Raw genomic sequence first — 23,948 nt, forward strand, 5'->3', positions numbered from 1 at the left:
ATTAATTTCAGCCATCATCCAAACTGATTATCTATGGATGAGTGAGCAAGGGGGTTCCCGGCTGTTTGCAGGTTCCCTCTGAGATCGTTTCAGGTTGTGCATCATCTTGATTAAGCTGGTGACTCATTCACAGCCGGATTATCAATAATAGCCCTTAGATCTTTGCAGAAAGAGACAGATTTTATGAAGAGTTGTTTTCTTTTTAACTTTCTTTTCTAGAAATTTAGGAAAAATAATGTATTCACTTCTAAGCAATTTAGAAATGAAATGTAGATTTTGTACAACTGTACCTGTTTCATTTCAGTGTTGTCTGTCAACAAATGCATGCATCCTTTAATCTTTAATTCTGTCATCCTTTATTAATTGTTTGGGCCTGACACTGGTTTGGATGCTAAGAAGATGACTATGAAAAGTTGTGGTCTCTTTCCTTGAGGAACTCACAAATATAAATATTTTTCATGCACAACAATTAGAGCTGAAATTATAAATAGAAAAAAAATAAAACAAGGAAATCTTAGTTCCAGGTGAGGTGAAGGGACTAGGCAGATAGAACACCATGTGCGAAAACAGAAGTTTAAAAGAGTTTGCCTTGTTTATGGAATGTTGAGAACTTTTTCTAGCAAGAGAGATGAGCAATTAGAATGGAGTCGGAAAAGGGATGTAGTTAGTACAGCTAAGACTGGGTTATAAATGGCTTTGCATGTCATCATCATGGATCTAAACTTCACTCGAAGAAAATGGAGGAAATATCTCAGGTTTTAAGCAGAGAGTGACATAGTCCACTTTGCATTTTGAACAGTAACACTGGCAATGAACCCTTTCTAAATTAGGTAAATAGAATTAGGGTTTAACATAAATATGGGCAGAGGGCCAAATAATAAGTGCATTTCATCTCTAGAGAAAAAGAATGTACCCCTATTATTCCCCTACTCACCTCAAATACTCATTAACACATTCCTTTTAAAATGTGTATTTTGAAATCTACTCATGTCTCAGGGACATATCTCAAATCCTAAATATTTACCAAACCTCCCTAGCTCAATATGAGGTTTATTTCTCTGTTCTTCTGTTATATCTACTGTAGAGCTTGTTTCTGCTTACCATTCATTTATATGATATTTTTGTATTGGTTTTGAAAAAGTCCAATCAAGAATTAGGTTCTTGTGTTTGTTGTACAAAACCCTTTTCTCCTGAGGATGGCAAGAAAAATGTGAGAGGCCTGTGGCTCTCTGGTAAATGGGTTTTATTCCTCTTCAACTAATTTCTGCACTTCTGCATTAGAAAATAAACAGAGGGGCCGGCCCCGTAGCGCAGTGGTTAAGTTCCCATGCTTCACTTTGGTAGCCCGGATCCACAGGTTCAGATCTCAGACTCTGACCTATACCACTTGTCAGTCATGCTGAGCTGGCAACCCACATATAAAGTAGAGGAAGATTGGCACGGATGTTAGCCCAGGGTGAATCTTCCTTAGCAAAAAGACAAACAAAAAGAAAAATGGAGAGAGAGACAAAGGGAGCTAGATGAGAGATGGAGGGGAGAAGGGAGAAGGAGAACACGGAGATTGATGGTTCAACATCTTAGAAGAGTATCTTGGACCTGTGAAATCTGACAAAGTGTATTGAAGTAGAAAAACTGAGATATATTATTTCCTATGTGGGTTAATCTTGTGGTATGCCTAAAAGTCCCGGGAAAGTTTTCTTTGTTACCTACACGTTCAGCAAGATTTTTTCTAGTTTCTCTTTCTCTTCAGCTGTAACTAGACTGTTATTTATATTTAGACCTTGATTTGTTGCCACCAATTTTTTTCAGAGTGGTTTTGGATAATAGACAGGATCATGAATAAGAATAAATGAATATATACTTTATAGGCACTGTTCTGGGAACCTCTCGTGCTGTTTACTTGGCTGTTCAATATGTCAGTATTATTAGATGATAAAGATATGATATAATAGATTATGGTACAATATACTGATCATTTATTGCCATAATTATTTTTTTATTAAAATAATTTTATTTTAAAAATGTTGGGAAACTCATAAGATATAAAAATATTGTGAGTAATCTATTCCTTTCTCTCTGGCAACACATTTTCTATAAATCATTCCTATCTTAGCTTTATGTATATCTTACAAAGTAAAATTTTACCTATATCTAGACATTTTCTCATACTATAAGGCAAATCTCTTAAGAGCATACTTTCCATGGAGATGCAAATTATTCCATAATAATGGATGCTTTCATTTTAAAAACTTTGTATCATAGAGGTTATGAACCTGGGCTCCAGAGTAGATTACCTGAGCCTTAGTCATCGCTTCACCACTCTTGACATGTGAGCTTGAGCAAATTCCTGAATCTTTCACTGCCTTGGGTTCCACATATGAAAACTAGGCATAAAAACAATGTCTACTTCATGGGGTGTTCTTCTAATTAAATAGTTTTATATATGTAGAGCAATTTAAATAATGCCTGGAACATGATACACACTATATAAATAACAGATATCATTACTATCATTTATTTTTAAAACCCTATATTGTTAGATGTTTTGCTTGTTTCCAACTTTATGGACTTTTGAATAATTACATACTTAACAAATTTAAATATAAATCTTTCTAAGAATATCACAGCCAAATGATTTGTGATTTTTATATATACTGCAAAATTGCTTTCCAGAAAAGTAATAAAATTTACGCTACCATCTGTCAGCTTTGGAGAGACTACTTGATAAGCATTGAGAGGCTCCATAATTAAGTAGAATGCATTTTAGTGGTAGTAAAATTAAATATTTATTTATTTTATTGGTAATTTATATTTCTCTTTTGAAAATTACCTAATTATATTTTTCCTTTTTGAATTTTCTTCTTTTAGGCTTTTTAAAAATAGTTTTAATATTCTATAGGTGATAATATTTAACTTTTTCGTATTTATTGCAAAGAGCTATCCAGTTTTTTGGGTTTATATTTGAATGTCAAGAGTGGAAATTATCTGTCTCATTTATACTTTTTGCTTGTGTCTACTTTTTAATATTAATATTGTTTTCTTCATTTACGTGCTTTCCTGATATATTGTGGTCATATAATCATGAAATGATTTTAGTTTCTCTGTATCATCTGTTTTAGACCACCTCTCGAAAATACCATACACTTGGACTTTGTTTTTGGTCCGATCTATCTTCTAATAGTGGAATTTAATCCATTCATATTTATTGCTTTAATTAATATATTTGCTCTTGAATATGTCATCTTTTTTGCCTTGATGCTATATCCTTTACTATTTCTTCCTATCCTCTTAATTTTTCTAAATATAACGAATCTCTGCTTTTTTTCTCTCTCTCTCTCTTTTGTCTCTGTAAGAAATTTCACCATTAGTAGAATGGTTATTTTGATTAGATCCATTTTTATCTAATTTCAAAGTCAGTACTGAAACTCTATTAGGTCTTCTGGTTCAAAATAGTATTTGGCTAAATCTTTTACTGGAACTTCTTTAGTTACCTACTAAAATATATATAAAAACTAAAAACAATCCTTGCCAGACAAATGGATTCTAGAATATTTGAGGAATTTTTATTAACTATAAGTATAATCTCGCTGCCACAGATGTAACCCAGGAATCAGATTTCTAGGGGCAAAGGAAGCTGGAAACATTATGTACCTCCATCCATGTCTGACTGACACAAAAGTTCAGACCCTGAACCATTAGGAAAATTAGATAGTTGCTCATTGAAAATGGTGTAAAATAACATTGACATAAGCAGAGGGAGGGTTGCTCCTCTAGAAAAGAAAGAATGGACAAAAAGGAAATGATCATTCACAATAAAAAACAACCTAGCTAACAGGACGAACAGATATTGCAGGAATTCAGACTAGCAGCAGTATAGCTGTCACACTTCTAGGCCCAAATAGATTGATTACCAGAAATTGAAGGAGAGAATTTTGGATAGAGCACTGACATGTACAATTTTAAGTTGTTGTTGAAAAATTTTTATTGTGGATGTAAAGTATAGTAGTATGCAATATTAATGATTATTGGGCCTAAAGCTATTCAACCTTGTGTACAAAACTAGCTTGAAAAAGCCGCATTCCCAATTTATCAAAAAGGAAACAGTAAATACTTTGATTATAATACATTTTAAGTTAATTGGCCTCTCAGCTAAGGGATAAATGTGTTCACTTGAAAAAAAACATGTATTATATTCTGGCTCTAAAGAGATGGGGTCATAGAACAGATTAAAAGCGAACAAGTTAGCAAGAATCGGAGCTCTGAATTTGAGACTGTATAGAAATTGACATAGGAGCAAAAAATGTAGTCAGAGTGCTTTATTGAGCTGGCATTTCCAATCAATATAACATGTACAACATCAGTGTATGCCATTAAGGCCAACCATTCAGGATCATTGAATGCTGTGCAGTTGATCTTTTTGGGGAAACCTGGAGAAAGGAACCTCCTCTCCTGAAACCTGCAAATCTCTAGGACTTCACTCACTAAGTACATATCTCATGTAGTTAACCTCCAAGGTCTTTCATTAAAGACAGTCAACTTCATATCTTTCCATATTGATTTGCAAAATCTTGTAAGGAAAAATGGGTGATGGTGATTATGATGAAGATGATAATAAAGCCCACCGTTTAATGAAATGTATACAATATGTACCTGATTCTGTGATGTGATATACAGATACTGATGAATTAAACCATACAGCAGTGCTATGAATGTCTCTGTTTCACAGATGAAGAAAATGTTTGTGAAAGAAAGTAATTCATAATGACATAAGTTATAAAGAGATATAACTAGGAGTTAATACAACCAGTTGACTCCAAACATCAGGATCTCAACCTCTTAGATATAATGCCCTGTGGTACTGTGTATATCATATAGCCAGTTGATGCCGCCTGTTTACTCTCTCCAAGGTTTGGTTGTATTCCAAGAGAGAAGAATGCTATTGGCAAAAGTGTGTCTTCTCCAATTCCTCAGGAAGACATTTTAACAAAGCAACATTTCCAGTCTATTGCTATTATGAGGTAGGTCTTACACAAAAAAGATAGGATTTCTCCATTGTCTTTTCCTACCCAGAGTATAGTTGCATTACCTACTTCTCTTCTGTTTCACCGAATCAGTCTATTTTTTTTAAATCTCTTAAGAAAGACTGGAATGTTTCTAATGATAGACCATTAGGAAAAATCTGTTTTCTATCAATGAGATCTCATTTGTATTCAAGGGCTACAAAGTGGTTCATTTTCTAGAGTGTGAACTTGAGTTGCCAATGATTTTTTATTTACTCATCTTCTTTCTGATCTCCACACTATCAATTAAACTGCTCTGCATTTCTTGCCTCTTAATGAAACAACGATTAGAATATATGTTAAAAATAAAATTTTTTGGAGTAAATTATTCATATTTTAGTAGGAAAGTTTGGAAAATTGTTCTGTAATTCAAAAGAATATACCTATAAATGAGTATTTGGCAGACAGGCATAGTGGGTAATTTGGAGCAAGGGGCAATTTGGAGCAAGAAAGGTAAAGAATATACCTAGGAATATATATTTGGGGGACAGGCAAAAGGGGGCAATTTGGAGCAAGAAAATAATCCTGTCACATAAGCAACTACCTACTTTTAATTCATGGATTATTAAACTGATTGTCTTTCCTCCCCCATCAAAAAGTGGGGAGGGGAAAGCCATCAATAGTGGAGTCTTATAGACCTCTGAGAAAACTACTTAATATGCAATGAAATGTTTTTTGAGCATAATTTTAGAGCAGAGAGAGTTAATTAAATAATCTTGATGGCTAAAGTCCTAAATGCCTGATACATCTATCTCTATCTTCAGGTACCATATTATTTTCCTAGGGCTGCTATAAAAATAATGACCACAAACTGGGTGGCTTACAAGAACCGGAGTTTGTTCTCTCACAGCTCTAGAGGACAGAAGTCTGAAATCCTGGTATTGGCATGACCACACTCCCTCTGGAAGCTTTAGGGAGAATCAATCCTTGTTTCTTCCAGCTTCTGGTGGCTGCTAGCATTCCCTGGGTTCCTTGGCTTGTGGCCACATCACTCCCATTTTTTCCTCTGTCTTCACAACACTTTCTCCTCTGTTTCTGTCTTCTCCTCTTCTGTGTTATAAGGATGCTTGGATTTAGGGCCTACCTTGGTAATTCAGGAGGATCTCATTTCAAGATTCTTAATTATATCTGCAAAGACCTTTATTCCAAACAAAATCACATTCAATTTCCAGGGACATAAACATTATTTCAGGTCACTATTCCACCCACTAAAGGCACCATTTGCTTGAGAACTAAAATGTCCGTGGCCATTTTTCAAGGTACTCGCTGCCTCTGCACTGAATAGTGTCAAGGATGCACAGACTATGGGCACATTATTTTTCTTTGACTACTTCCTTTCTTGTTTTTAAGTAGAACCTCTCACTTTCGTGAACTCATTTGATATATTTTACACATTGACAGAAAACATAGTAAAAAAGAAAGTGAATGGTACAAGATGAGTTTATAGAGGTAAACAGAGACCAGATAATACAGCGTCTTGGAGGCCATAGGAAAAAAGTGTTAATTTTATTCAAACTGCAATGGACACTTACAACTAGTGAAAACTGTTTTACATTTTACCCACATTTAATTATGAGTTTCTCCATACATGTCTCTACATATGTCAAAGTCCAGGGTCAAGGATTTTCTAGATGCAATACTGGAACTTTCAGTACTAGACAAGTTGAGAACATCTTCCATGGGGGCCAATACAACAGAGAAAAGATACATTTACATGTTTGTTTCCATGTACCACAATTCACTTTTTCCATTCATCTGGCCAAGGTGCTAACTAATGTTGGTTACAGGATGAATAAATGGTCCTTGTTGCAGAGACAGAGTGAGAGAACTGTGTCAGTATTTCCAGTTTTGCTAACATTCTCCTTTTTACTTCTGAACCTCACACAGTCTACATTCTATGTTGTAGACCCCAGAAGGTACTAAAGCACCTCTCGCTTTCCCCCCCAGATTCCCACTCTATATTTTATACACTTTTTTTGGTTGTTGTTAAACCATCATTCCCTTTCCTCCTTTGTTAGCCTACTCTCAAACCATACCATGACCAGGTCACCACACAATCCATTCTCCTTCACTCAAACAGCTTCTAGAATCCCATTCTATCCCCCAACTAGTCAATGACTAATTAAAACATACAGCAACGTCCCACATCTGTACCACACCTTTATTCCTCTGCCTAAATACCTAAATATTCACATCTTTGAACTTCCCTTTCACTCACCACTTCACAAAATATACTGATTTCAGTGTTCATATATAACGTTAAGAGTTTATTTTATGTTACCATTTAATGTTTACACAGTTGTCTGGATGGGGCTCTCCGTCTGTCCACACAAATGAACAGACATTCCACATTATGTCAATGCGTTGTTTCTAATGACTTGTGCACTCAGATGGAATGTGAAAATGAGGCTGCAGAAAGTTTGATCCATATGTTCAAAGATAAAGAACATTTGTGTTAATATTCATCTTCTTATCTGACTGTTAGGAGCATATGTTGGTCAATCCACTGTAAGGTGTCAAGAATTTTATAGGAAGTAGAAGGCACAGCCTCTGACATTTGGGAGTTTACAGAATAAAGGAGTGCACATCACCAGAAATAAGAAACCATACAGAGGAAATTGAAGAGATCTGGGCATTTGTTGTGGTCAGAATGCATGTATTATCCACTACCAGAGGCATCTGAAGAGTTCAGAGATGTCACAGTATATGTGTGGTGGTGGCAATTGTGAGGGTGGTGGTCAGAGGAAGGAGCTTGCTGGAACTTGGCTCCAAGACTAGTAACTGTATATCTGTGAGTCTGATATTTCATCTGTACACTGGGGATGCTGATGTTTTCTCTTTCTAGGACTGGATAAAGAAAACAACAATCTAGACATGTTCTTTATGAGCTAACCAAGAAAAACAGAAATGCATTTCTATTGTGTTTAGATTAATATTATGGCATAGTTATACTATTGCAGTGTTTTTCCTGCTTACCAGCTCATCGGTAGCCTTATTAAGACATCTGAAAATTCTGCTGTTACAAAAAATGAGATTTCTACTCTATTATCTGTATTCTCAGTTAGTATTACAAGTGTCCAAACCAAACCCTAAAACAGTGAAACCATAGTCTTTGTGGCCAGCAAGGCATCTGTCATATAATGGTGAGCACAGTGAGTTTGAGAGTCGGAAAGCATGAGTCCAAATTCTAGGTCTATCACTTAATCACTGTCATGTCAAGCAATCATTTGTCTATGTAAAGTCTCAGCTTCTTCAGCTCTAAAATTGGGATGATATATGAGAATGGTATTTCAAAGCATGAGGATAAAATGGCATGATAGTTTGGCATCAAAACATAGTTATTCATTTATTTAAAGCAAATCACCTTTCTCCTCCCTCATCAAATCTAATCTAAACTTTATACAAATAAGCTTAGGCTCAAATGCTTACATATATAGCAATCGATATTCTGTATGGTATTTTCAATGTGAAATCAGCCATGGAAATACTCTGGATATCATTTTGGAATTTCACCAACATCGTTGTCCATGCTTGGAGTGATATTCACCTTGATGACAGCCTATTTGGAAGACAGTAAATCCTGTATTTTTCTAACCTATGGAGAGATCTCACAATCTTAAATTTCCATAATAGAGGAATATCATTTCATGCATTTTAGAATAACACTAAGGAATTTCCTATAACAAAAGCAGGAGTTAGTACTGTTTACCTAGGAATGGTTCAGAGGAAGGACTTGCCCAAATGTTAAATGTCTTACGTTTCTTACAACATTGTAAAAGTAACCTTCTGAGAGGCCGTGGCCCCTATGCATCTCTTCTCTGAGAATCAGTATAGTATGAATGATGATGTTGTGTTATATCCCTTAGTTGTATTGAGGTAGAAAGTAGGTAAGCAATCATTAATTTAAAAAGCATCTTTTTTTTCATAAAAAATAACTTTATCACTTAGTATGTGGCTTCTTATGGCATGGCTTCTGTACCCCTTGATTTTTATTTTGCGTCAGTAATATTCTTTACACACAACTACAATCACACTCTCAAGGAGATTCTAACGTAAATCATCACTAGACCTGCAATGCCTGTGAAATCTGCTTCAAACACTCTACTCTTTAAATATTTTCTCTTTTTCCTCCAGCTCACTTACTGCCCACTCAGAGCCTAAACTCATTGAGACTTTCAATCCATTAACCCTAAGACTTGGTATCCATCATGCCTTGTCCTCAGGTCTTCATATTCTTACTCAGATCAGAGTCCATATTTTAAAGACGCTTGCTTGAAAATTTATTTAACCTTTTTTCTCTTTTTTCCCAAGAAGTTCTGGTTGACAAACCCATGTCGCAACCACGTACAGCATCAGAACATTGCTGAGTGAAAAAAAGAAAAACTCTGATGAGTGGATTCATTTCAAATTTATAACCACAAACCTCAAATGGATATTAAACACTGACAGACAATCCTATAATACTTGCCTGGTAGGTTCATTCTCTTATTCTCAAAGAGGACTCTTGGCAACTTCCTTCTTCTCGAATCTCTCTCATTCTTTCCCGACCCTCTGTCATAACTTTGAGCTGATGGCACTGCAACATGTTTCATTAGGAAAAATCACATGAGAACTGCCACTATTTTGCCAGCTTTATAAACCTGTACCATATATTTTGACTCCCCTCTTGCTACAGTGGATATGTCCCTTTTGCCCTCTAAATGGAATCCTTCATTTGTGCTGCTCTGTTTGTGGTGTCCTTTCAAATTGCCAACAATGTTATTCATGAAATTGGCTCCTATATCTCCTGCATCAACATTTTCTCCCTCCCTACTGAGTTAATCGCATTGACTTAAAACTCTGTCACGTTTACCCTCGTCATAATATCTTGACTCTACATTTTCCTCCAATCATCCACAGTAATTATTTGCTTCCCATTCATATTAAAACTCTCCCTTTGAGTGATCAATGCAGGCTGTCTCTATTTTGTCTCCTCCCATTCTCTTTCAACCTTCTCCAGCTGGGCTTTTATCCCACTGCACTATGGGGAGCATTCGAGGTCACTAGGATTAAAGGTTGTGAAAAAAACTTGTCCCTTATTTTACTGAACTCTCAGCAAAACTTTACGCTGTTGAACACTCCCCACTTCCACTTCACGAAACATGGTGTCCTCTAGCCTTCCATGGCTCTACATTCTCACGTTGTCCTCCTTCAGGTTCCTTTTCCTCGACTAGGTCTCTAAATTTTGCTGTGATCTTGGTCTTTGTTCTGAATTCTTTTCTCATTTTATACCCTCTATCTAGGAAATTTTATCTAGATCTAAGACCAATCTCTAGGTTGATGAATTTCAAATTTATATCTCTAACCCTTACCTCTTCCTTACAATCCAGACACATACTCAAATATCTTTTTGGTATCTCTACTTAGGAGTTAAATACTACCAAATTTATTGAGTCCAAAACATGTTCTAAACCTTCTTCCCATCCAATGCACTCACCACAAAATTTTCCTTGCAAAATAAATGACATCATCAGTTGCCTCAGACCAAAAATATAGTAATTCATTCCTTATTCATTCTTTATTTTTGCTTTTCATACCATATCCCCTTGACTGTGCCTCAAAAGATATCTTAAATCTTATCATTTCCCACTGATAGACATATATTACCCACAAAATAATATCTAACTGGTTTTAATATCTTAACTTTTGCACCTGGTACTTCCCACCATCAGAGTTCATCATCCATACATCAGCCATAATAATCTTTCTTTTCTTTTTTCGCTTTTTTCCTGCTTTTTTCTCCCCAAATCCCCCCAGTACATAGTTACACATTTTAGTTGTGGGTCCTTCTAGTTGTGCATAATAATCTTTCTAAAGAAAAATTTGATCATATAACTTCCCTACTTCCAATGGCTTTCCATTATATCTAAATTAAAAGTTTAAAACTCAAAATTTTTTACCTTACGGCTCCGGCCCGGTGGCGCAGCGGTTAAGTTCGCACGTTCCGCTTCTCGGTGGCCCAGGGTTCGCTGGTTCAGATCCCGGGTGCGGACATGGCAGTGCTTGGCAGCCATGCTGTGGTAGGCGTCCCACGTATAAACTAGAGGAAGATGGGCACGGATGTTAGCTCAGAGCCAGGTTTCCTCAGCAAAAAGAGGAGGACTGGCAGTAGTTAGCTGAGGGCTAATCTTCCTCCAAAAAAAAAACAAAAAAAAAATTTTTTACCTTTACAATGACCTGGCTCTGTTGTTTCCTACTCTCTAGACACATTGGTTGTCTTTTTATTTCACATCTTTTAGTTCTATGTCTCAGGGATTTTTCTTTTCATTTTCTTTCTTTGTTTCTTTCTTTTGTGTGTGTGAGCAAGATTGGCCCTGAGTTAACATCTGTTGCCAATCTTCCTCTTTTTGCTTGAGGAAGATTGTTGCTGAGCTATCATCTGTGCCAATCTTCTTCTATTTTGTATGTGGGATGCCGCCACAGCATGGCTTGATGAGTGGTGCTAGGTCCAAGCCTGGGATCCGAACCTGCAAACCCCAGGCCACCAAAGTGGAGTGCATGAGCTTAACCACTATGGCACAAGGCCAGCCCCTTTCTTTTCTTCCTTTCTCTCTCTCATTTTCTCTCTTTCTTTCTTCCTTCCTTCCTTGCACCTCCTTTTCTTTTCTTCTGTCTTTCTGTCTCTCTCTCGCTTCCTTTCTGTCCTCATAATGAAGAAAACAATAACCATTCATAGTTTTACCACAAAAGTTAACTACTATCATCTGTCATCTATGTATGTTTGCTTCAATATTTCTTGAAAAATAATCACTTTATTGATTACATGCCCATTATAAAGACATCAAAGAATGCAGAAAATGGTAAATGTAAAAAATCACTTTAATTCTAGAAATTACTGTTGTTAGAATATTGTTAAGATCTTTCTAGATATAATATATGTACATACAATTATAAGGACAAATATATAGAAAATAGACACAGTGAATTGCCAGAGTTTTGTCAACTCTTAAGGAAGTCTTCTGTGGAATGATTCTTCTTTTGTGTTTGTATGCATTGTTATTTTCCTGGTCATCATCTTCAAGTGTATTGTGGGAGGTTGTGCTCCTTTTCTCAATTCATTACTGATGGGGCTTTTTTTGTCCCTGTTTTTATAGGTGTCAGGGGAGGGACATGATCCAAGGAACTTTCAATCTTCCAATTCAATAACGAAACCTGTCTGAATAATGTTATTTCCCCAACATAAATAAGTATCCATATCCTTTGCCACTTTGTAGGTTGACTGCCTCCATATGTTAAGAAGGATTGCTTGGTTACTTATTTTCCCAACCCTGACCCCTTACCTCATCAAATCAGTCCCAGCAAGTTTCGAGCACAAAGACCTGATAGAAAGAATGTGGTCTGAAACTACCTTTCCTTACTTTATAGCTTACGATTTCCAGCTTGGGCTCATGGGCATCAAAAGAATGTCTGGGCTGGAGGAAAGCCTAGAAGCCATTTAATTAAGAAATCTCTTTGAGTAAAAGCCTCCACCACTGCCTGGCATTGCTAAATCCTTTCCCTAGACCTGTGCAGAGATTTCGTGGACAGGAATGAAACACGAGAACATAATTTAGGGTTTTATATTGTTTGTAGTTTGGTTTGTATAGAAGATTTTATAGACAGAGGTGAGTTATTATAGTCAGGACAACTTTACTTAGCTTGACTTAATGGACTAATTCCATTTTTCTCTAGAGAAAATCATGAGCACAGATGGACAATGAGGATATATGGCTTGCATGATAAATGGTAAGTCAAATATGGAAATGCTAACGGCTTCATATAGTATACAAATTTATTGACACACAGTGACTGCTTTAATATATGAGCAGATTATGTGTTCATCATGGTCTATCTATGGATTGATAAATTCTGAATCATATTCAATCCATTGAACAAAATAAGCAAATTGCTCATAAAGCAGCATCTTGTGACCCACTATGGAAATTTCCTTAAAATGTGGATCCTTGGGCAAACAATTCTTGACTAGCTTGTGGATTTTTTAGAATGAAGAATCACGATAATTACTCTTGATGTCTACAATTTCTAGCTCATTTATCGAGCACACCAACTAGCGTAAAAAGACTATGGAGGTACGTTTGATGAGACATTAACAACAGATTGTTCTGCTCGTAATTGTAAAAGCCATTATGACAATATCACATTGATCATGACCTTCAAAAATGTAGGAGAACCTGGTAAGCAGGACAATATTAAAAATGCTATTCCTCTTAAACTAATTATACCATATTTTCTCTGAGACATTTGCCTATCTTGCTGACCCTTCTCTCTGCCTCTAATTTTGCCCCACTTCTGGGCATTATCTTCTATAATGTCCTTTTTATTTATAAATTACTACAGAAGTGCTTGACTTTTAAAATTAAGACAACATAAATTCAATGTGTGCTTTTTGTCAGACTCTACTGTCATTTCATGCCCACTTAGTCTCTCTTTCCTCAGTCTCTCTCTCTCTCTCTCTCTCTGTCTCTTTCTCTTTTTCTCTCTCTATTTATTAATACTAGGCCAATTGACAGAACAAATTAATAGAAAACTCCTCCTTTTGTATCATTGAGCTCTTCGTTGTATTTTAGTGAGTTTTAAATCCTTTTAGTGGCAAAGTTATTATTCAATGGGGACTAAAGACATAAATGCTTCAAGTTTTATACTTGTTCCAGGTATAAAATTTAATGTTCTTTGTTGAAAAATATTTACATAATTAAAAGAAATAAATTAGTCTGCAAGGTCAAAAATTTTATCTAACTTTCCTTATCACCTACTTTTATAGGACAATGCAGTTGAACTGATGTGGTTGACAAGACAATGAATAATTATATTTTTAATTTATCTCTTGTGAGAAGTCATTGCAATTACAGATTTTGAAAGCCCAAGGAATAATTTAATTGTAGGGAGTTTTTCAGGTTAGGTTTCTAGAAAGAGCTTAGGGAAAATAGTAGGCCAGGGTTTTGCTAAGTTGATGGGGCATCACATCTAAACTAAAATATTGCCATTGTAATTAATGGAAATAGATTTTTTCAAAAGTGAGATTTCAGAAAATATATTTGGGAGTACCATTAGTTAGTAAAATCTAACAATTATGTACTTTTGCTATTCTAATGAATAAACCTTCTTGAATTAGATTTATGGACCTTCCTGATGTTATATTTTATCCTCAGGGAATCCTGGTTCAGTGATTCCTCCAGTTTACTAATTATTACTTGGTCTGTGGTGTTCTGCACCTACTCCTCCCTCTTTCTTCTTTGGAGAGGTGTTACATGCATATCAGTCCCACCTCTAACACAAGCACAGCAGATAAAAGAGGCTGTAGGGTTTGTTTGGCTTTTGCTTTTCATGTTCATAATCAAATGTTTTTCAATAATAAAGATGGCACTTTCCTTTATAGTTTATAAAAGGTCTTTATTCCTATGTTTAGTCTGCCTTATTTATTTTCCTAATGTCATAAAAATTAATATGCACACAAACTCTAACTCTATACTTCACCCATTCCCTGTGTATTTTGGAGATGTCCTTTCGGAGACTCAATTATAATACATTAACACGGTCTCAAAAAAATTCCAGGCTCCAAAAGGTGCTCTGAAGCAGCTTTAATTTAATTAGCTGAATTATTTAAGAAGCACATCCTTTGATGTACAAATGCTGCTTCTGGAAATTTGTGTTCTAACTCTGGCATTGGAAGCACAGAAGTATCTTTGTAACTTCTAAATTTTTTAAAAAAAAAGGAAGAAGAAAAGAAAAGAAAAAAGCCTACCCAAAACCAAATGTCATAACTTTCCTTAAATTAAAAATTAAAGCTATCTACTTCCATAAATAGATTGACTAAAACAAGCCAAAATATACAGCTGTTTTGGGCTCCAACAAGAAATAATTGTAAATAATTATAATAACAATGACTCATATTTGCTTTATTCCTTATGGTTTGCAAAAGCCTTTAAAGAAATCTTATATTTGATGCTGGGGACAACTCTGTGGGAGAGGCATTATTAAATCCCAAGTTGATAGTTGAGGGAATTAAGACTAAGGAAGATCAAGTGATCTAAGTTCACAGAGACAAGCCTGATAGCTTGATTACTAAATAGCAATACTCAATGTTTCCAGAAACTGAAAGTTACTACTTAACTTATTGACAGTCTCCATAAATACAAAATATTATCTCTAACAATTGATACTACTTTCATTTGAGAATGTTTTTATATTTTTGTTTAATCATCCCTTAAATTATCCTAGTCACTGTGGAAGCCAGAATACTTAGGTGTTCCCAAAGATTCCTGCGCCCTGGTGTATACTGTCTGTATGAACTTCTTGTGGGAGAGCAGAACCTGTGAATATGATGAGCCATTACCTTTATGATGATGTTATGTTATAGGGCAGGAGAAAGATTATCATGGTGCAGCCTGGCGTATTCAAGTGAGCCCTTTAAAAGCAGAGACCTTTCTCTGGCTGGTTGCAGATGAGGAAGTCAGAGAAAAACACTTCTGCTGGTCTGGAAGGAAGTAAACATCCATGTTGTGAACCATCCCTGGATTCCCTAGGAGCTGAGAGTGGTCTCTGATCGGCAGCTAGCAAGAAAACAGGGACCTCAATCATACAAGTGCGAGGAAATGAATTCCAACAAGCAAGGAACTAGGAAGAGGACTCCAAGTCTCACATTTTTGCTGATTTATATCTTCATTGCAGCCTAGTAAGACCCTGAGCAGATGATCTAGCTACCCCATACCCAGACTCCTGATGCACAGAAACCTTGAGATAATCAGTCTGTGTTGCATTAAGCTGCTGAATCTGTGGTAATTTGCTAGGCAGCCATAGAAAACTAATACAGTTATTAGCATCCAAGTTGCTTTGGTGCTTTCTTGCATGTGTAATAACCATTCAGTGTTTCCATAATGTCCAAACAAATGGGAGTATAGATGACATCAGCCTGGAGGACCTCTAAGAACAGGAGTCATGAGATCAATACTTTCTCAAACAAAAGTCATACTGTGAATACTAAAGTTTTGCAGGTTGCTGAACCAAGGGGAAATATATCTTGGGCCTCATGAGTTGGAACTTGAGAGCACTGCAAGCATTTGGTAGAGATTTTATCTGCACATAAGAAGCCTAACTTTCTCTCTGATCTTGACAGGTGTTTCAGATGTTTGAAGTTTACTTTGCCCTAAGCATCTTCATGGATTTTCCAGAGAGGCAATCATTCCTGTCCCTATTATTGTGTGTCCTTGGCTTATAGATGCTTGGTTCATGGGAAGGCAGGTCAATTCTCATGAGCTGTTTACTCTTAGGTCAGTCCCCAGGCATCCCGCAGTGCTTTCAAAGGGTTTCTGTTGAATGTGTTCACCCTTCTCAGCGGCCTCTTGGTTAGGCTCCAAGACCACCTCTCTTTGGGTCTCTGTCACCAATGGCTCTTACCTAGTCCAAGTAGGAATGATAGATATAATACACGATAATCTGCTAAATCTGAATTTCAGAAAACCAAGAAATAATTTTTAAGTATGTTCTAAATATCACATGTGACTTATGTATATTAAACACATAATCCTTGTTTATCTGAAATTCAGATTTGATTCACATCTATAAATTTATGTGTTAAGTCTGACAACTCTCAGTCCAGGATATACATTCACACAGTCTTTGCAGCATAGGCCTGAAACAAATACCTCTCTTTTTGCTTCACCATAGCACTTAACCCGCCTATCTTTCTGCATTAGATTTTCTAGATAGGAGTCAAATGCCAGAAAGACTACAAGGGACACATTAAGATTGCCAAGGGAACTCTTAAATAACTTCTATTTTGGACTTGAGGTCAAAAGGGAAGAAAGGGAAAGAGAAAACAAGTGTCTTAGGACTCATGGCACAGCAGTAGCTTTCTTTAATAATCATAATAATTTCTTTAATAATCCTAACAATCTAATAATCCTAGTCTAATCTTCAACCTCTGGCCTTTGTTTCCTTTTGATGTGGATGAGAGGTTAAGAGACATATAACAGGTTTTTGAACATCTCCTTTGTAAATCCGGCGTCATGATCTCTTACCTCTTTTTGGAATGTTAACTCCTGTCTTGGTACCTTAGATAAAAATTTCATTTTAATACCCTGTAACACACATATATACACACACACACACACACACACAAACACACAAGCATACACACTGCTAATAGTTTTATTTACTGGTTTGAAAAAAACATGAGCTGTTTTCTCCTATATTTGAATGACTTTAGCAGTGATTGCATATTGCTTTATTATTTAAAAAATAGTGTAAAGTAAATAAAAGTTCTCAAAAAATATAGTAATCATTAATTTATGTTAAAGGAAAACACGATTCAAACTTTGAAAAATGCTCTATCAAGACATTTAGTAATACAATGTTAAGCAATAAAATAAAATCTTTATAGACCATGTAATCCATTAATGTGTATACAGTCGGCCCTCTGTACCCATGGGTTCCACATCCATGCATATGACCGCCCACTAAGGGATGTGAGTATCTGTGGGTTTTGGTGTCCACAGTGCCTCCTGGAACCAATTCCCCTCAGATACCAAGGGGTGAATGTATACTAATAGTAGGATAATGGATTTGTTTTGTTTGTTATCCTTATTTTTATTTTGTAATTTTTCAAGCTATTATATATTGTTTTTATAGTCAGAAAATGTCAGAATTATTAAAGTCATGATGTAAAACTAATTGAATCTCAAAATAACTAAGAATCTTCTAGAATTATAGCTACCTATAGCTGAAAATGCTGGTTTGCTTTGTTGCTTTACTGCTCATATTGCTTTATTCAACACACATAACTTTTCTAAAGGCAATAATTTTGCAGTCTCTTCTCCATGAAATTTCCACAGAAAAGGATTATGGGAAAGTCTGAGTCTTAGAACAAATCTATACACAAGAGTTCATTTTTCTTAGTTTCTTTTTCCTTTCCCAGAGTCAGTGCAGTTGCTTTTTCTTTTAAAAGAAAGTTAAGGTTTTTTTATTTCAATCTCTAATATCTTTACTTTTTCACAAATCAAACCTACACATCCTGCTATTGAATTGGAGAAATTTTACCGTGGGCAATGCTGTTAGCTGCTTTTAATGACTTTGCAGTCATGGCAGTGATTAAAATGAGTTAAAATAGGTAGGAAAAGGAGCCATTGACCTGTCATAGTTTCATATGGACAAAATAGCCTCATTATACCTTATAAAACAGGTGGTTCCTTTCTAGCCATTCAAATTAGAGATGAGAATATCTATCTGTTAATAATTCCCTCTAAAAATGAAACATATTATTATTGGTACTAAAACAGTGACCCAAAGTGCTGGGCACAGAAAGTAAGATTTAAAAAATATTCTAAATTCTACATCATAAATTATCATCACTCCTATTATCAAAGGTAGTGAAATGACCCGGGAAGGTCATTTATTTTGTATACTACCCTATTCTGAAATCTGGAAAAGGTACTACAATTTTGTTCAAAATTTAACTCTTGAATCTCCCAAGATTTTCAGTCTGGAATTTTATATATACACCTCATCTAAATTACCACACATGGACTGAATCCCCCTCTCATTGGCCATTCAATAGAAGACAAAGACAATAATAACTGCTCTCTATAACCCTGATGTCATCATCTTGAATGCTTTTTACAGTGGTTTCCTTGGCATCTTAGATAGAAATTAAATCAGAACAATTCCCTGTAACCATGAAAAAGCATGAATGGCAGTGATGGTTCCAAAGACAGAAGCAAGAGTAGTGTTTTCTGCATTTTCATTTCAGTTGTGGGGAAAGGACTGGTGGGGTTAAGTAGTGCCTTAGTTAGAAAGAACCAAAAATGGAGTAAGGCCTGGCTATGTTGCTCTCCACTCGGGCACCGGGCTGGGTCCTTCACCATCTGGAGTTGGGTGGGTTGTTTGCTTGTTTTCTCTAAAATGGAGAAAATAGGAATACCTGCCTGACTATACTTAGTTTCAACTCTGAAAGTGTAAGTGAAAAACCTCAGTAAATTTTAAAACACTACATAAACCATTGTCTTTTCTTTTAGTATTGCACATTCCATAAAAGAGCCCTCCAATTTCTGTGGTTGCATATAGTAAGTAAAATCACACCAGTATCCTTCAATAATCAAAGCTCTTTACTCAGTATAATTTGAGGAGTCATAAGCAATATCTTTCCGCAAATCAGAATCACCTCTTTGAAGGCATATCACCCAATCTCAAATTCTACCAGAAGATATTTATTTCTCCACTACCTGTTTATGTCCTTGGGTCAACTGTTAAGGCCTCCATTTGTCTATACAGGCACATGTGACTAGGTGTGGGCAGCTTTTATAACTTACTGAAATGAAAACTAATAGAATTTTACTCTAGATAAGTTTTGGAAATGAAAGGTCATGGGGACAGCATGAGAGTCCTGGGGATCTGATTATACGTGTGATATTTTATTTCTGTGGTAGATCGGAGTAGTAAAACAAAGGAGGATTATAAAGTAAGGACAAGAAAGTAACATGAAGTCTGAAAAGAACACTGACTTGGTATTAACTCGATGCATGAACCTCAGTAAGTCTTTGAATCTCTCTGAATTTTAAATGTCCCATCTTTAAAACAGTAATATGAACATATATTTCCAAAAAAGAAGTTGACTAGTAAATGAAATAAATTTTCTAAAGTGCTTTCTAAAACTAAAATATTTTCTGTAGCCTGGAACACAATACATAATAAAGTTTGATTCTCCTTTCCCCAATACAAAGTATGGGCATATTAAGATTAACCCCCTGTTGGTGAATTTACTTGGAAATCATCCAGATGTTTTCAATTACGTAAAAGCAACTTTATTTTTGCCATGGGTTTTTATGACTAAACTTTCCTATAACTAAGTTTCATGTACTTTAATCTTTCATAAATGTTTGCATGATAAATGATATTGATATCACATAGACATTATTTAGATGATGTAATTAGCATTTCCATCATGGTCGAAGATTAGGGTTGATGTCTTATAGACTCTGAAAGGTATTGTATCATGTCAGCCCAAAATAGTATTTATAATCTATTCAATGTAATGTGATACCATATAGGAAAAAAAATATGAAAATTGTAGACTAAGAAAGGCACAGACTCATTGTGTCTCATGGAAGACAAAAGCTTTCCCTTACGTCACTAGACATAGTTATTATGGGTCATACATACTTGTCAAGTGTTGCAAAGTTCAGGTAATTATCTGTGCTCTTAACAGATGCCACTTATTTTTCTTCATTTTATTCTAACTGGAGGTCATTTCATTAATTTCTCACTGCCTCTGCTAGCTTCAATGGCAGATTTTTCACTGTATATCCTGGAGTAAAATAAATTCTAAAGGAGAGAGTTTGAATTAAGGCTGTGCAATTTTCTCATTTCATGGAGCAACCTCAATCCTCTAGACCGCTTTTACCTGAGTATTTCCTTATTGCACACACTTGATTTGCCCAAGAGGATTTTTGATATTTTCTTTTCCACAGCTAAACACTTCATACATACGTGATCCCTATGGGGAGAGAATTTCTAATAACTGTAAAATTATATGGGTTAAGTGCTGCTTCCAGCTTGAGAATGCCGGTTACGAGAAGAGTCCTAGATGCTTTTCCAGATCAGGCAATTGTGCAAGGATACACTCTGAGTATTCTATATTATACTGAGCTTTAAAGAGAAACCTGCAGAACTCAATCAGCCAATCAATCTAAGGAAAAACAACCCCAATTTCAAATTACTATCTGTCTATCTATCTATCTATTGGGAAAGACAAAGATACTTTTATGTACATATACACACATACAGGACAAAAATCCTTCAATAGCTTAAAACACACAGTCCAAACTTATAGCTTCTGAGATTTAAGGCCCTTTTCTATCTGACCCCAGCTTTCCCTTCTAATGAGAGCACTCCATTGTTCTCCTAACAGCAATTACATCCTGACCGTGACAAATTTGCTTGCTCTCTGTTCCTCAGTTGTGAGCGATAAATGAGGTAATGCCTAAGTAAAGTGCTTTCAAACCAATAATACATTTTATAGCATATGACTTATTATTATTTACTGCCCAATTTTTTACGATATAGGTCAAGTCTGATTTCCTCCACAAAGCCTTTCCTCACCAGCAGAGGTCACAGTGATCTTTTTTCTAACATCCCGTAGGAGATATGGTACTTCTTACTTGTGTGTTAGTATGACTCATGCAGCCAGCCCTGGTGGTCTAGTGGTTAAGATTTGGCACTCCCACTGCTGCGGTGGGGTTCATTTCCCGGTCAAGCAACCAAACCATTCGTCTGTCATCCATTGGTTGTCATACTGTGGTGGCTGTGTGTTGTTATGATACTGAAAGCTATGCCACCAGTGTTTCAAATATCAGCAGGGTCAACCATGGTGGACAGGTTTCAGTAGAGCTTTCAGACTAAGACAGACTAGGAAGAATACCTGGCCACCCACTTCTGAAAAAATTGGCTATGAAAACCATATGAATAGCTGTGGACCATTGTATGATGCAGCAGCAGAAGAGACGACGGTGCAAAAAGACTGGGCAGGCTTCTGCTCTGCTGTACACAGAGTCGGTAGGAGTCGGAATTGACTTGAAGGTACTAACCACAAATGACTCTTGGCCCAAAGCAGAGTGCAGATTCAGCAAGAGGAGAGGCCAAATGTCACTTATCTTTGAATCTCCCACAGCGTCTGGCACAAGATCTCACGTACAGCAAGATGAATGCTTATTTGCTGATACTTATGTGCAATACCCAGATGCCAATTAAGGCCTTACAATAAACAAATTGCTCATTTAAACAGCTTACATGTTCCACTTCAATATAGTCCATGTTTTTTAAACTTTCAGGAAATTTCTTGTGGAGAACCAATATGCAAATACTAAGAATAAAATACACCTGCTGTTTGTGTGATGTGCTAGACATGAAGGTAATTTTAAGGTTCTTTTGTACCATTGCTTCAACATCTGTTCTTGTTCTAATTGCAAATTTTACCCAATATCACGTAGTCCATAACCTTGTGTTTTTCTGTTCAACCCATGCTTTCCAATACCTGGGTGTGGATCAGGTAGCAAACTGGCTCAAATGAGAAAAGTTTCTCAATATTATTTTATTTCAAAAACTTCTTATCTTTTACAAGTGAGCACTCTTTTCCAAAAAAATCAATCCAGGCCATTTCATTCTTGCCATTATGGTTTTTTTTTTTTTTTAATGAGGAACTTATGAAACCAGAAATTGTATTTCATACTCAAGCCTCCCAGAAGCCTCCTATTCTCTGTTGTATTCCCTCTCCTGTCAGCTTTCCAATCTATTTCATGCCATCACCCCCTCCCATTGCCAAACCAATAAATAATCCTGTTAAAATGCAAATATTGATATTTAAAATAATGGACTATCTTTTGTAAATACAATTGTGAGATTTACAGGCAAATAAAAACCTAGTCTCTGGAAACTGCTTCAATAACTCTGTGATTTTTTCTTTTTAATTTTTAAAGCAGAGTCACAGGGATAGAAGGAGATAGTCCTATTCTTACATAAACACAGTAGGTAGCTTTTTCACTTGTCTCTTGAGAGGGAATTCAGTCCTCGTGTGGATGAGTACAAGTGACACCTTTCTAAGCAGAATATACTGTTACAGAAATATCACTAGATTAAAAACAAAGCCTTCAAGCAACCTTGAAAATCTTCCAACTGATATGAGATCTTTCGTTGTGAATGATTTAAAAATTTAATACCTAAGTTTATCACAACTTTCATATAACAAATGCCAATATTCAATTCGAATTTCCCTTAAAGCTTCAGGAGTTATATTTAATCAGCTATTAATTACAAACTGTCTTTCATGTTCTTCAGCTCTCCTTTAAAACACACAATCTTACTGGAAAAATAGAGATCAAGACATTACCATTCTCATATTTGGATAGCTTTAAGACAAGAAATTTGCATATGATACCAATTGCAGAAAAGCTCTCAATACAAATGCAAATATGTCAGACTACTTTCTGGACAGAAGATGGTCTTACCTCCTTTGCCATGAATGGATTTCTTGTGGTTAATCTTGTTTTCATAATGTTGTCACCAGAAGTAGCACCAGGATCATAAATTTTACTTGACATTATTATGATGGGTGGATTACTAAGACATTGTAAATGATGTAGACATCTCCATAGCATTAAGAAGTCAAACTCAAATGTTTATTGTGGAAGATGTGTGGCATGTCTAGACATAACAAAGCAATAAAACTCTGTAGAGAATAAAAATTAACCCTACTCAAATTCTAATCGCAAAAATTATGCATTAAATTAGAACAAACAACTATACTTAAAATAAACCTGAATTAAAGTGACAATAGCATAATCCTGAAGCTGTTTCGTTATCATACATTTGAAATTGTTAAAACAGATGTGAAGAGTGAATCAGAGGATAAAAGCTTAGCTGTTTAAATGATAACTCCCAAATGCATTACAATATTATTTGCACGACTAAAAATGTATCTGGTTTGTGGTCTGGTCTAGAATTTCCATTGAATAATGATAATTTTACTTCTGTTTCTGGTTTTGGCGAAGCAGAATTGTCCTGAATCAATCTCTATGGGGCTTTTTTTACATTCTTAGAATCTTTAAAAGTAATCCTTTTGCTTTAAACATTAGACTTCTTTGTACAAATATACTTAGCAGTTCATTCCTATCCAAACCATAGGAGTTGGCCATTCCGTCATACAGACGTCAGTATAAAGTAATATCATTCACCAATTATACTATCTATAGTGAAAATTAAATTTCCAGTTACTTAAACCCAGTTGAAATTTAAATAAATGTAATAATAAACTACCATTACAGTAAAATCCCTTTCCTGTACACTAACATTGGGAAGATAAAA

The 23,948-nt window shown here is 35.6% G+C and overlaps 1 long non-coding RNA gene across 5 annotated transcripts in view; it reads right to left on the minus strand.

Moving 5' to 3' along the window:
* Positions 1-4,311: 4,311 nt before the first annotated feature.
* Positions 4,312-23,948, minus strand: part of LOC139079233 (uncharacterized) — a 32,208-nt gene continuing 12,571 nt past the window's right edge. The window contains exons 3-6 of one of the 5 annotated variants that reach the window (XR_011532650.1): positions 15,433-15,649; positions 11,000-11,139; positions 9,529-9,636; positions 4,312-9,423 (exon numbers count right to left, since the gene is read on the minus strand). This is a non-coding gene — a long non-coding RNA (uncharacterized lncRNA). The remainder of the gene's footprint in view (positions 9,424-9,528; positions 9,637-10,999; positions 11,140-15,432; positions 15,650-23,948) is intronic. The other 4 variants (XR_011532651.1, XR_011532653.1, XR_011532652.1 and 1 more) reach the window with 4 other exon arrangements.

Source organism: Equus przewalskii, chromosome 25 (genome assembly GCF_037783145.1).
Source record: "Equus przewalskii isolate Varuska chromosome 25, EquPr2, whole genome shotgun sequence".
In the NCBI taxonomy this organism is placed as follows: domain Eukaryota; kingdom Metazoa; phylum Chordata; class Mammalia; order Perissodactyla; family Equidae; genus Equus; species Equus przewalskii.